This window comes from Aptenodytes patagonicus, chromosome 4, assembly GCF_965638725.1.
Source record: "Aptenodytes patagonicus chromosome 4, bAptPat1.pri.cur, whole genome shotgun sequence".
Classification (NCBI taxonomy): domain Eukaryota; kingdom Metazoa; phylum Chordata; class Aves; order Sphenisciformes; family Spheniscidae; genus Aptenodytes; species Aptenodytes patagonicus.
Genome location: NC_134952.1, coordinates 18,950,886 through 18,965,648, shown reverse-complemented (window position 1 = coordinate 18,965,648; position 14,763 = coordinate 18,950,886).

Here is a 14,763-nt window from a genome sequence, read left to right as displayed (position 1 = left end):
GCCTCACCTTTTTATGTTGGTTGTGAATTTGCTACCTGCTAGCTTTATTTCCTATCAAATAGTTCTTCTGCTCAGGCTCTTTCAAGGTTGCAGCAGGAGTAGGACAATTTTATGTCATCCCACAGTTATTTTTTGGACTGGATAATGAAAAAATACCGTGTCACTTCTCAGAATCTCAATACCATCTCTTTGTTCCTAAAGTCCCAAACTTCCTTAGGGTTTAACTTTTCTAGACATTCTGTAAAATTACAATTTGTTTTAATTATGACAGTTTTCCTAATCAGTAATGTAAAGCAGTTCAGTCTGTAGTGGGCCAGAGTGTGCTTCATAACTGTCAGAAGGCTCACACTATATATAGAAATTTTACTACACACAAAAGACCCCAAGGTGTTTTCTCCTGTTACCCTACCTCCTTTGCTATTTCTTTTGCTTATTTACTTCCTTTGCTATGCTGGAAATAGATACAATTTTTGGACAGGCCATGCCAGTCGGTTCCCTGTTCCAGCCCCACCTCTCTCATTCTTGTATCAGCCACTGTTTGTGTAAATGTCCACCCACAAAACTGAAAATGGCACCATTTTCATTACAAGCCCAATCTAGTAATCACAGTGTCCCACTGAAGATATTGGTAAAACATATTCTTGAGAGCAATGTGGACTCAGTTCTGCAGTATTATTCCATTCTGTGCATCCATCCATTTTATTTAACATATATACCATGAATGCAGTTCTAAAATGATCCCATAAATTATAGTATGGAATTCAGTCTTGCAAACTGGTACAGTGTTCTAAAGATGACTTCAGCAAATAATTCATAGTGTTATTATTCATGAGGAAAGTGAAGCAATCAATGGGGGATGAATAGTAGTAAATACACTGGTGTCCTTGCACAGTCACTAAAGGACTGTATCTGTTAGGACAGATATTGCGTGTACTCCCCGAGCAGTGAAGAAAAGCAGTGAGTTGCGGGGGGAGGTTAGGTCACCAGTTGGGTTTTTTTTTTGGTTGGTTGGTTGGTTTTGTTTATTCTGACTAGCTACATTCTTGTTTGAATAAGTATTTTAATGCTTTGTGATTTTTGCTGAGTACTAATTATCCATCAAGGGCAAGGAGTGTTGCATGAGTGGTTTTTCATCATTTACATTATTTCTTTGACTCTAAATAAATAATATTATTTACATCATCCTTCTCCACCAAAGTGCAAATTTGCACTCAGTTTTATGATATGGCTTTGAATAGTGACAGTAGTAGTTAGGCATTTATTTAATAGTTTGTTCTTAAATTGAAGAGGCAATGACCATTTCAACCTGCTCTTTGATTTCTGTTGTTTAACTGGTATTTTACTTACAACATTTTGCATCTCAGCCATGAATAGTCTATTTTTTTAGTACTCTCGGACACTGGACCTTGTCAAAAGGAAAAACAAAAAGATTAGTCCGCTGCTTTGACAAGCTCCAGCTATTTTATTGGTGAGACAAATCTCTTTAGCTGAATTCAATAGTTAGACCCAAACATATCTAGGTATTCTAGTTTTGATGTGTGTGCTTTTTAAAATCTGCTTATATTATTATTCTCTTCAGTTTTACAGGTACAAATACAATTTTCTGGAGTGCTGTTCCCTGACCACTAAACAGAGTAAATCCTGGGAGCTGGATCTGGAGCATTGGCTGTGCCAGGGAGCCTGTGAAACTAGGTATAGAGCAGGTACAAACGTAGCACTGCTTCCAGAGCCAACATGGGTCCGGAAGCACTGTGTGCCTACGCCGCACAGAGCAGGGGCTGTGGTGTTAATAAGCCTATGGACTCATGCCAGCAACTACCCAACACTGCACCCCTGGACCTGAAATGATGAGGAAAAGGATGGCAAGAAAACTGCATGGCGCCACACAGTCAGCAAGAAGCCATAAGAGTTTATTAGCTCTCATCAAGGTCTGACTGGGCTTATTAACTCCAGCTCAGCACCACATTTCTCCAGTTCCTGGTGTGGTGGCTCTAGGTACGAGAAATCCTCTCTGTAATCTGAAAGCTCAATAGTTATTTTAATAAGAGAAAAATCTTATTTTTGCAAGACCCTGAGATATTTCAGACTTAAAATCACACTATGTAGTGATGAGGGTTTCCCAAATTAGTTCCAGCTGAGCTGATATGAGTACACAGCATAACCTGCTCCTTTCAGAGAGCTTTGTGCTAATCCCTACAGCGGTATATCTGCATTAATGTGACCCTGCCCCAGCACAATTCACCCCACCTCTCAGTTGTGCTTAGTTTGTGAGACTCTGCACAATGCCCTGACTATTTCCCCAGGTGCTTGGTTGATGCATAAACAAAAAGAAGTGATATATGAAGATACCATAATCGCTAACTAAATTGTATGATGTTCACCAAGCTGAAGAAGCCTAAGGTCCAACTGCACATGCACATGCATTTTAACTATATAAGTGGCTACAGGTTCATTATGAAAAATAGAAGCACTAAAAAGCAGAGGTGGCAATCAAATCCTCAGTGACAATCTGTTGATAACATCACATTGGAAACACATCAGATCCACCAAAGATTTAGAAAAACAAAACAGGAAGTACCAGTTCCAGTGGGTCTCTTTGAAGTACTGGTAAGCACTGAAGCAGAACCATTTGGAGAATGCACTTGAGATTTAGGAAAGACTTGTGAAAAGTGCTCAGACTGGAAGTATGACTATAAAATTTTACATGGGAACAAAAGTGTTCATGGCTAGAGCAAAACAAAAAGAGAAGAACTTTAGATTATAAAAGAAAAGGTTCAAGACAGTATTAACCACAGATGTTTGGATATACCTCTCAACTACAAAGTAATTTACAATCGTAAGACTGAACTTGATCAGGCTGAAAAATGGCATATGACAATTTATACTAAAGTAATTGTTTCTGCACAGTAGAATACAATAAAACTGATTCTGCCAGGCCCAGTTCAGTGCTTTTATGTGCCCTCAAGGCACCATTTATACTCCAATAAAGGGAATTTGCGCATTGAAAATGATTATATCCTTAAATCACAACAATTCCCTGGCTTTTGTACTTGCGAAACTATAAAATGACTAATTCAAGACTCCTCCCCAGAAAGTCTAACAGTTAGTATTTTTCCCTCTCATCCCAAAGATGTGCTGCTGGGTTGGGATTGGTTTTTTAGGACCTTTGTGGAGGAAAGGGCTTTGAGGTAATGAAAGATCTTTTATCAAAACAAAAGAGGAGTCTTTAACGAAAGCTCCATTGTAAATGTAGTGGTCCATTCCAGATCAGTCAACTTCTCCATCAGCTTACAAAGAAATTTCCAATAGGGCAAATCCCAGATTCTGCCAAAACCCCATTTGTTTGTTTATTTTTTCTTAATTTGACTTGCCAAGGGTTTGTGTTTGACTTGTTGCCATGAATAAAACTATTCCTCTTTCAACAATGGGCTCTCCGGGAATGGTGTGGGAAAGCTAATCCCATTACACAGCTCAGAAGTTCCCACTCAGTGGTGACCCAGGAAAGGCAGCTTATCAGGCACTTAGCAGAGCTGTCAGCTGGTCAGCTCAAGTGGGGTATTCTTCTTTGTGGAGCGAAGCAGGGCGGCAGGAGCAGTAGTAGTGTTTTGCTTGTTTGTTTTAAGTAAATAGAACAACAGGGAACTTTTACATCCTTGACCTGAAAGTCATGTTCGTGTAAAAAAGACATTAATGGTAAAGCATACTACAGTGTCATTAACACACTGGTCAGATGTGTTAATTAATTTATAATCAACAGATGAGAGGAGTCTTCCCAAACTGCTGTGTCTTGTGACATTTTCTGTGACTGTCGATCTTTGTTTGCAGTAGCTCAGACTATTCAAGTAATTTGCTAGATGCCTTTAACTGAATGGCGTTCCCTCAAGGGAAGTTGTTTTCAGACTCAACAATGCCTTCATATTTTTGCTCTTAACTGATGGGCATCTTGTGATATCTCTTGTCACATGGCCAAGGTCTCCTGATGATGTTGGAGGGGAGATAAATACCTATAGAAAGGGCTCTTTTCCTTGCTAAGGTGGAAACAGTGGCAGGACTGACTGGGGAAGGGGCCTTACTTCACAGTAATGAGGTGAGAATTTGCTGGTGAGGGGCAAGAGCATCTATTTAAGCGTTAGAAAGCACATAGAAAACCATGTAGCAGTTCCTTGGTTTTGATGAGAACAGGATTAATGCAGAACAGAAAAAATGTGATTTTTTTGTTTTCTTTTAGCGTAACTTTGTGTTTGACTTGTGAAGCCATTGCTGCATCTGACTTGTAAGCACCTGGAATACTGTTTTCCAGAAGCCCAAGCACTGGAGACTGAGTTATTGGTAGAATCGAGTGCCAGACTGAGTCTAACTCCAGTCTTATTAGTGTTGGTGCCTTAACTGATTGTCCCAATTGTTCAAGTAAAGAAAAAAATATTATCCAGTCATAGGTACAAAATACCACGCTGGATCAGGACTCAGAAAAATTTGGATTCAGATCACAGTGCAGCTTGTGGATATCTTATTGTGTGTAGTTCTTGCCTTCCTTTGCCCGATATTCCCAGTATTTCTCTTTTGCCTCTGTGTAAGTATAATGCTCCTATTCAGAAGACATAAACCAAACTGTGCTCATGAGAGCCTTGAGTAGCCTAGTGATGACAGTCTAACAAGAAAGTATCGGTGTTTTAAAGTGTCATTTAGAGAATGGCCTTATTAAATTCTTCTTTAAGAGTCAATGCGTTAACAATTTTTTTTTCTTTCCTTTATTGCAAGCAGTTGAATTACTTTAGAGCAGCTCCCATTTCCTAATATACTTCTCAAGATGAGCCAACCTTGTAAGCTATGAGGTGTCATCACTTCCCAACACCAGTGAAGATGGCCGAGGGAGCTCAGTGATTCCGCAGACCAAGGACTCTACAGGGAACTGTCCTTCAGTTATGGTTTGTCATTTGTTTACTTTCATAGGTTTTTAACCAACAGCATGGCATCCTGTTATTCTGAGTTTCTGTGCTTTTTTTTTTTTTTCCCTTCAGGGCAAGTGTAGGCAACAGTCAATTTTGTGTACTCAATATTTAGACTGTATAGCGTAAAAGGCTAACAAAATGCGACTTGTCTTGTAGCACTGGGGTGTGCCACCTATTACCTGCTAAAGGAAATAAGGATGCTGAACTAGATAAATATGATCTGTGTTTTAGTTTTGCATTTTTTTTTAATTGCCTGTTACTTCATTGCCCAAGGTCAGTCTTGTCAGGCAAGTGGACCAACAGTTCTCTAGAGTAACATAAAACCATTAAGTTGCTCTTTGATCTTGCACCTTCTTTAGAACCTTTTAATCAATTAACCATGAAGCTACTCAGCTTGTCTTATTTCCTGCACATAAAACTACTTTGGTCGAGCTGACACATTACTACATTATAGATCAAAGATTGAAGGAAACTTCACATCCAACCAGGATAATTATGTGGAATTTTTCTGAGTCCGTTATATACATTTTCATGCCTCAGATGGAGGAAAACAGCATTTTGATCTAGATTGAATTAAAGGATTCATGTGTATTTTAAAGGGTGGTTAAATGGGTTTGTGCATGATTGACCTTACACAAAGTGTGGATAGATTTCATGGCTAGGTTGCTGAGCCTCAGCTGTGCATCTGTCCTTTGAGAGTACCCACTATTGATAATAATAGGAAACATGTCCTGTTGGAACATAAACACTGATCTCTTGTTTAGGATGCCTTTAAATAAGAAAGAGAATTTAAATATTGAATGCATTGTAATGTGATACAGATTGAAATCCTTTTAGCCAAGGAATTAAATTTTGATAATGGAAAGAGTTGTGGTTTTCAGGATTGTAGGGCCACACTTCTGCGATCTTATTTGTGTGCACAAAATGCTTTTTTATCAGAAGAATCGGAGATACCTTCAGTATTATGTTCTTAGAGATCTGCGATTATGTTCTTAGAGATCTGCGATTGTTGATACAATTATTTTCTAGTTATATGGAAATTAAGGTGTCTCAAAATATATACTCCATTCCTTCTGGCCAAATGCTGGAATACACAAACAGCTTCAATCAGCTCCTCGTCTGAGCTTCTCCCTTAAGTGGGACAGAGTGTCACCCACACCAGTCCAACGGAGCAAAGCATCTGCTCGCTCAGATTTTGCTCAAGGCGTATTTTGCACAGCTGTTCCTTGTGGGATTGGTTTGTTCTCCTTCTGCTTGCTGATGCCGAAAGCGAAGATGGCCTGGCCCAGATAAGAGTGTCTGCTGGCGCATGTGCATTGGTAGCAGGTAGAAATACCAAGAACCAGCACGATTTCTGAAGAAAAACCTGGCCCTATGGATTTCTTTAAACCGGTAAAGAAGCATTCTTGAAAGAACCCACTTTGTGAAATGATGGTGTAGGATATTCTTCACAGACATCCTCTGAAGACATATCTTGTATCTAGAGTCTCTATACTTAAAAGTAGATAGGAAATAGGAACCCTTAGAGCTGGTGTAACTCACATTATTTTCATGCTAAGTTTAAGCCATGCTCTCTTTACAAATCTGTATTGATTTTTCTGAATGTTACACTTCCTTTAGCTAAACAGCTCCCTGCTGATGTTTGTCATCTTCCTTTTAAGCTGAATTAAAAGAGAATGAACAAGTTTGTGGAAGGCATGAATAAAGTGCTCTTTGATAGATATACTTCTTGTCTTCTGAACAAAGAAGAGTACATTCAGCTCTTGGTACCAAGGAAGAAATATTTTCCCTAATCTCCCTCTGTACAAATTCCTCATTTAAGTCTAAATGGAAATGTCCCAGAAAATGAAAGGATATTTGTGAAACTTACTTTTACGTTTACCACTGCAGTATCTTTTTCGTGCTGGATTTAGGGTTCAGTGGGGTGCTTTCCTTTTGGGATTTGAAAAGACATGAAAATCCAAAAGAAGTCAGTAGGAGGTTATGTTTGATTTTGAGCCTAAAGCAGGCCAAACTTTAGATTCTGTTGTTTGTTTTCTTTCTACCTCAAGCTATAAATCATCCCAGATTCATCAAACTGTTTGCAAATCTAATCCAAGCTGGACCAAGTTACAGACTGGACGAAGATGTAGGTTTATAGTAATGCCTGAAAACAGGAAAGACTTTAGATCAGAAAGGAAAAACTATCTGGTTTCATTACATGTGGCTTCAAGTTTCATTACAAAAGGTTTTACATGGCTTTGATCCCCCAATTTGGCTAAAAACAAACCAAAAAAAGTGATCTCCATGTGCACACAGCTATTTCAGTGCATGCATGTGACTAAAATAGAAATGCTGTACCCCAGTGAACTACAGTGTGTTCCACACAGACATGCTGCATTTAAATGCATAGATTGCAAAGTCAAGATAGATTAGGTCAAACTTCCTCACTGCCAGCTACTTTGAATTCCTAATCATACCTGCTGTTGTTCAGAGCTGCTCAGGGGAACCAAAAGGCACATCCTACCAAAAAAAAAAGGCAAGCATGTACTTTCTACCCTTATATATGTGTATATATATACAGATACACTAAAGCATAGATTTTACAAGAAGAATCTGTTTTCCATAATGCTTTCTTATGGAGCCACAATTAAGTGAGTCTTTAAAAGTGAGTATTAAAGAAATGACTTCACTAGGAGCAGTTTTACTACAATAGTACTCACTTCATTTTATTTTTCTGGTTAAAGACCTCCTGTCTTTCATTTTTTACTGCTGTTGCTGAAAAGGAATTGCCAATTCTCTTTGCTCCTCTGGAGTTTGGAGAGCAGCACTAAAGAGCAAGCTCCTTTCCCACAAATCCTCAGGACCGCTTACATGGGGAAGAAGGGCAGAGCCAAGCGAGAGGGGCACCAAGGTTTTTCCGAAGTAACGCAAGCGGCGGCTCCGTTAGCCAATCTGCTGGAGGACGGACCACAGTTCCAAACCCAGGTTTGGCGCACTGAAACCATTAACTCCTTTTTCTAGCAGATAAAAGTTTTAGTGGCTCCAGGCCAGCTAAGTTGGGTTTACAGCTGCTTTGCATCACTGAAACAGCATGAAGCGGCTTGAGCCTACAGTGAATCTGGCCCTGGATGTCTTAAATCTGTAATGTTTTCTTCTCTATGGGCTAATACCGTTGTTTTTCTGCATTTTACAAGCCTATTCATTACCATGTGAAATTCAAATGGACTGTGGTCACTTCTGCTAAAAGAAGTTATTCCCCAAACGGTTCTTTCATGTCAGCGTGAAGTAACAGTAGGATGACTTTTGTGGCTGGTCACTACTTTCTGGGCTGTAAGTGTCCTTTCTACAAAATTTTGAAAATATATGGCTGTATTTGTTACCCATGAGCAATTGCAGCAGTTAATTCCTTTGTGTGTTCACTGCCCAGCAATTTGATCCAGCCAGAGCTGGATCCTTTTTATCATTCTTATTCTTACTTCCCAGGCACTCGTACCTTACCTATTTGAATGTTTCTTCTTTGTTCTCTTAGTAAAAAAACCCAAACCAGGGCATCTTTTTTGTTTGTTTGTTTGTTTCTAGCTTTTGAATTGATTGCTGAGCAGATTTTCAGTTAGGCCTAGGTCTCTTTATCCTTCCTCTCCATTAACCTGAAGTTACACACGCTTTTCAGAATGAAAATGAAGAGGCCTCGTTCTCCATGTCACACACAGAGTGGGGGTTTTATTACTTAAACATTTTGTCAGCCACCATTCCTGCTGATTGGTACAAGCACTTTGCTGTAACAGTTTAATAAATAATACTTGGGTTTTTAAATGCTGAAATATTAATTAGCTGCAGAGAGTTCTTTCCATCACCAGCACGGTGTTTTTTCCCCACCAGATGCTTCCAGTTACCTTAGCGAATGTACACGCAGGAAGGTGATTGCTGTGACTTACTGCAAAGGGAAGGAAGAAGTGTCTCATCTGGGAGGGCTGGGGGAACGGCAGGCACAGTCAGGTCCGGAGCCAGGTGGGTGGGAAGGGGGGAAGCAAGTAGTGCTTGGAGTGCCCAGAGCTGGAGGGAAGGGGTGAATGCCAAAGGCTGGCCTGTGGCTTGTGATAGTGGATGATGAGCACTGTTTTGATCAAGTGGGAGTTAACAGACCTTTTGCTTCTCATTTTTAAGATGCTTTGCAAAGTTTCTCATTAGTTTGTTTGTTTATTTATTTATTTATTTATTATTTAGGATAACAGTGAACCTTTTTCTGCAGTGGAGTCTATGCAGTGCCACATGATCTCACTGTGGATATTCAGACATAGAAACGTGCCCAAACCTTCCTCTCCACAAAAAGGTGTGCTGGAGTTAGGTAACTGTTAGGCCCCTTTTTCTTCCTCCTCTAGCCCTGGACGCACTGCATTAATTATTTCTAGGGGTATACTTGGAGGCTGCTTAATAGCTTTGTTTACTAATCATGTAAAAGTTTGTTCAGCAAAAAAGAAGGCAACAACTAATGAATAATTACGTCTGATTTTTCTGAGAGTTTAGAAACAATTTTTTTGGTAGAGGTATGTGTTTTCTGCGGCCAGTTTTATTTACTGTTAACATTGACTCATGTCCTTACCTTTCCCCTGGAGAATAATCATAAAACTGCTCAAAAATGAGTGAACTGATAGGGAAGGAGATCCAATTTAAAAAAAAAAAAAAAAGAGAGAGAACAGGCGAACTTCATACTCTTTAAACTTGCTGTTTCAAAAAAGCAAGCAACTTCTAAAGCACAGGTCAGCTGGTACTGCTCTTATTGCTGTTTCCATAGCAGAAACACAGAAATGTGATTAAATAAATAAAACTAATCAGAAGCAAACAAACAAGTTTGCAGTAAAAACAGCTCAAGTTAACCTATTCTCAGAGGACTTTGAAAGAAAACATACTTCTAAAGATGTGCTGTGAGAGATTTTAGGCACAGCTGCAGGAAAAAAAAGGTATCCTTTCCCTCTCTTTAGAAGGATTAAATCTGTCCTGGAAATTAACCAAAGTGGACAAATGGGCCATCATACAGAAACAACAGATTGAAGCCCAGAATGTGAAAAACTATGAGCAAGAAGAAAAATGTCCTGGAAAAAGGCTACTGGATCTTTTTAAGGAACTTCAATGACAGAGTAAGCAACCCAGGCACATTAATTCTATCTTTACTTGTTTCTTGTGATATGGAAAGTATCCTAAAAGGAATTCTAAAAAAAAGTTCTAGCAGACAAAAACAGATAACAATTCCCCTGTTCTGAGTCTATAAATCCATAAAATATGTAAGTTTATAGCAATCTATATATGTCAGACTGTTCCACAGGAGGTAATGTAACATTTTCCGAATTATAAAGGACACAAAAATGTCTGATCTCTGTAGTTGGATGTGTAACCTGTCTCTCCTTCTTTAAGGCAGGTCTTCTGATTCCCTCTACAAATGTTAGCAAATACCTAAAAAAGGAACAAAACCCAAGTCTTAATCTCCTGTGACTGAGAGTACTGAGGCTCGATGTTTAGAACTAAAGGAGTTTACCTCTGAACTGGAATGGAATAAAAGGATGGAGTTGTAAAGACCAGAAAGCATTACTAAGATCAACATTTCGAAATTAAGCTGTGGATCTGGGAGGCAGTTTTAAAGTCTGTTCCCATGGCTGAGCAAAATTCCTGCAGCATGGGTGTCATGCTGTAGAGCTGGAGCATATTTGCTGGGGCTGTGGATAGCCAGAAGTCTTGCTGTTTAGTGAGATGACTGTTTTTTCTCAGCTTGACAAATGACATGCAGCACTGACAGAATACTTCTCCTTTGCTGGCCATCACCCCTACGGACACTGGCCAGAACAGCAGCAGCAGGAACATACCCTCCAACTCTGATTTAATCACACGGAGCCCAGGAGACTAGTGAATAGAGCTGTTAAGTCTCTGTTTGGTTTGCTTTTCCCATCTGTGTTTGATTAAACCGAGAGCAAGATTTATTCATTTTTTAACATCAGGAGCTGTTGGTGTCCAAGATGATGGTTGATGTTAAGGTATACATACACAGTTTAACCTGGCTGAGGGCCAAAGAGGCCTATGATTTCCAGCCTAGACAATTTATTTGCAAAAGGACACAAAATCCCTCTGCTCTCAGACATTTCTGAAAGGATGAGCACAACTACTTCCTGCTGTCCCAGGAACACAATACGTAAAGAACACAGTAAAACAGTAGGCTCTCCAGGATGAGCCAGGCTCTCCAGGCATGCAGGCAAACACTTCAGTTTTACTTTGCTCCTGACAGCCCCTACATAGTCACAACTACCAACGATTTTCTGATTTCCACTCCAGGAATCTTAAATAGATTGGAGATACCAGCTCAGTGTATAAATATTTCTTCTAAAAGCCAAGAATCCTGAATGGCTCAGCTGGGGAATTGCACTTTATGGGAACTGAAATTATGTGCCAGGCTCTCCACGGTAAGGTGGGATAGCTGAAGCACAGACACTTGCATGCCTAATGAGCTACTGTGAGAATAACACTCTTTTCTAAAGGAGACGGAAAGGAACCAAAAGATGGGATTTGAATTGCTCCAAAAAGATAAACTTTTCCTCAAACAATAGGGTTAACTCAAGACAGAAAGATCAAGTGTGCATTTTTCAGAACTGTAAAGGGGTTTCTTTTAAATACGTAAGTTTCAAGCAATAACAGATAAAGCTCCCAAAATCCAGAGCTTCAATGCAAACAGCCTCCAGCATTCTTGATGGTTTTCCAAAACTTCTGGGCATTTTCTTCTCAACAACAAGCCCCTTTCCAAAACGTAGCACTCTCCCCCTCGTCTCTTAATCATCACTCATCTCATCAAAACTAACATGGTGACATCTACTTTCTCTATTGCCTTGCTACTATCCCTGCAAGTACACTGTGGATCGTCAGGTCTGCCAGATTTGTTGTTATCTGCATTCTGGTCTTTTCAGGCAAATGCCTTCATAACATCATGTGAATATCGTATTGACTGTGGCACTTACACCGAGCATCATCATATTACAATGATTCTTGTAATACTAAGCTTCATGGTACCCCCATATGGCAATAAAAAGTATGCTGAATACGAGAAAATTGTTATTTCAGTAGAGCTTAGAAAATAAACTGTATGTCTCAAAGCTTATTCAAAGCCCACCATTGGTTTGCTTAAAACAGTATTTCTATCGCTCACATATCCATCTTCCCCAGAAACTTTAATACAGGCTGCAGAATCTAGTTCCACGTGTGATAGTTCCTGTTCTGAATTGACTTTCAATGTTAGACAAAAAAGCAATGACTTTTGTTACTGTTTCATTCAAGAAGAATGGTCTTTTTTCCATGCTCTTTCACATTTTTATCATCTGTGAGATGACAGTAGGAGCTGTGCATGAGCCAGTACAAATTAAGCAGTATTCATATGCTTTCTCTTTTATAGCTTTTAAGAATACTGGCAGAAAATGATGGAATCTGCAAGTTTCAGTTTTCTTGGTTTCTAATGAAAAAAGAATTTGAATTGTATGCAGTGTTAACTTGAAGTGAGGAACTTGGTCACTGTACTGAGTCGTATCCTTCAGACCCAATGCTGTTTATGCATTTTATTCAATACATTAAAAGCAGACTGTATGAGAGCGATTCCTATAGCAGGCAGCAGACCCTAGGAGAGAAACCTAATCCCTGAGCACCGTGTTAAAAGCTGCATAACTTATGTTTTTGAATGAAAACCTATGTGTCTGGAGTGTTCTGCACTGAACTAAACTCTCCACTGTGTTAGCTGTGCCTATAGCTACAGTTCCCTCAGACCCCCGTTTCCCTTTTGGGGAATACAGGTACAAGGCAGCCTGTTATAGCAATATTACAATAAACTTGATTTAGGCATGAGAAGGGTGTCGGGATGACCCATCCCACTGAGAAAATTCTCTCTTGTCACACACAGTGGCACACCTTGTTGATGCTTAAGGACTTTCAGTGGTGAGAATACAGGGCTGCTCAGGTTTCTAAGGTGAGCTGAGTCACTGTTTGATGTAGGTGCCTTATATTCCTCCAGAGGGGTAGGTGCCAAAGTTGTTTGTTGAGTTGGTTTTTTTTTATTTTTATTTTATTCTTACGTTTTTGTTTGGTTCTGCTTAGAGACCACAGAAAGTCCCTGTCTTGATGGCCTCAGGATCACCAGTAGCTGCTAGCATCGCTTGAATACCACTGCAGTTTCTCTTTCTCTGTCAGTATGAGGACAGAAAGCAGTCCAACTCCAGATGCTTGGTACAGATATTTGATCATACCCAGAAAAATAATACTGTTTATCCAAGAATGCTCTGTAAGTACTGTTACGCAAAAATGACTTCTTCTTCCTCAATGCTACCCCTATTTACAGAAGATTATTTAGAAATCATAGAAACTGCAAAGAAGGCCTCATGCCAAAGGCTGTTTCATTGGATATTGAGACAAATTCTAAAGTAGACTAAGTAAGATAAATACAGAAGTATCTGCAAAAATTATATTACAGAAGAGAAGCCTGGTTAAGTATCATCCCATCCGATTGCTTAAATTTAAAATACTTAGTCCAACATGAGTGAAAATGAATCCCTCTGACGAATCAAATTACTTGCTAAAAGAACTGTCAACTTGCCATTTGTATAACCAGTAAAGTATTAGGATAGACTCAGTTTGCCTTTTCATGCAGTGTACTTTATTTATAAGTCTTTTGTTAATTTTAGTACGAGTTCAGCTTTGTTGGTAATGAACTGACATTTTTAGATGTCACTGCCTGTAGGTGTAATAATCCCAAGTTAATTCCTTCTTCAGATTTTCAGCAATGAATACACTAGATCTGGGGTTGGGTTTTATTCTGTTTTTTACCAAATATTCTTTGCAACTACAGATGTTTAATTAAAGGCTGTTAGACAATTTAAACTTCTCAGAAGAATACAAATAAAAGCTGTTAATGAAGTAAATATCTGTTTAATTTACAAACATCAGTAGCATTACTGATATCAGTCCAAATAAGACAAAGCACACTGCATTACACATGTACATCTAACTTTTTTTGTAAAAAAAATAACAAAATAAAATTGAAAAACATCTGCATTTTTACAGGGTACCCTGGGTTTTACTGAAAGAAGAACACAACCCACTATTGATTACCAATTCTACATTATAATTTAGCAGCAACATGTTAACATGGGGAACATTAGGGCAGTAAAGTAGTTTTATTATTTGGGGAAAGTCACAGTTCTTGATAGCACAGCCTTTTTTTCTTTTTTATAAAAAAGGTAAAGAGCTTTAGGGGAATATTAATTTATAAAGATCTACCTTCTAATGTCATATTTTACACGCCATCTTATTTTCTGTAAGTACTGTATATAGGGAAAATTAACTTCTCTACAATTGCCACCTAGTGTAAAGACATTTTCTGTCATACATTACAGGTTCTTGGAAGGTGTCCTGAATATCTGCTGTATGTGAAAACTGCAGATTGTCATCACTTTCAGATTCAGTGACACCAAGTGGTCAGATTCTAAGGAAAAGCAAAAGGAAGGGGGAAGGGGAGGAAAAAACAGACCGAAAACATTTACCCCAAGACGACATGCTACGTTAGTTCTATTGCAAAAAATCCTGATCTTTAAGTCCTTTAAAAAAAAAAAAAAATTACAAAAATACTGGGACAAATATAAATTAATATATATTAAAGCATTGAAAAACAGTAAAAGGGATGGCCTAAAAGGGTTAAGTACAATGTACTTTGATACAATAAATACTTCTCAATGAAACCGAATACTGTATAGAGTTGTTTAGAACTCATAGAAACAGAAATCCATATTATTACTAATTTATCCATCAATAATCT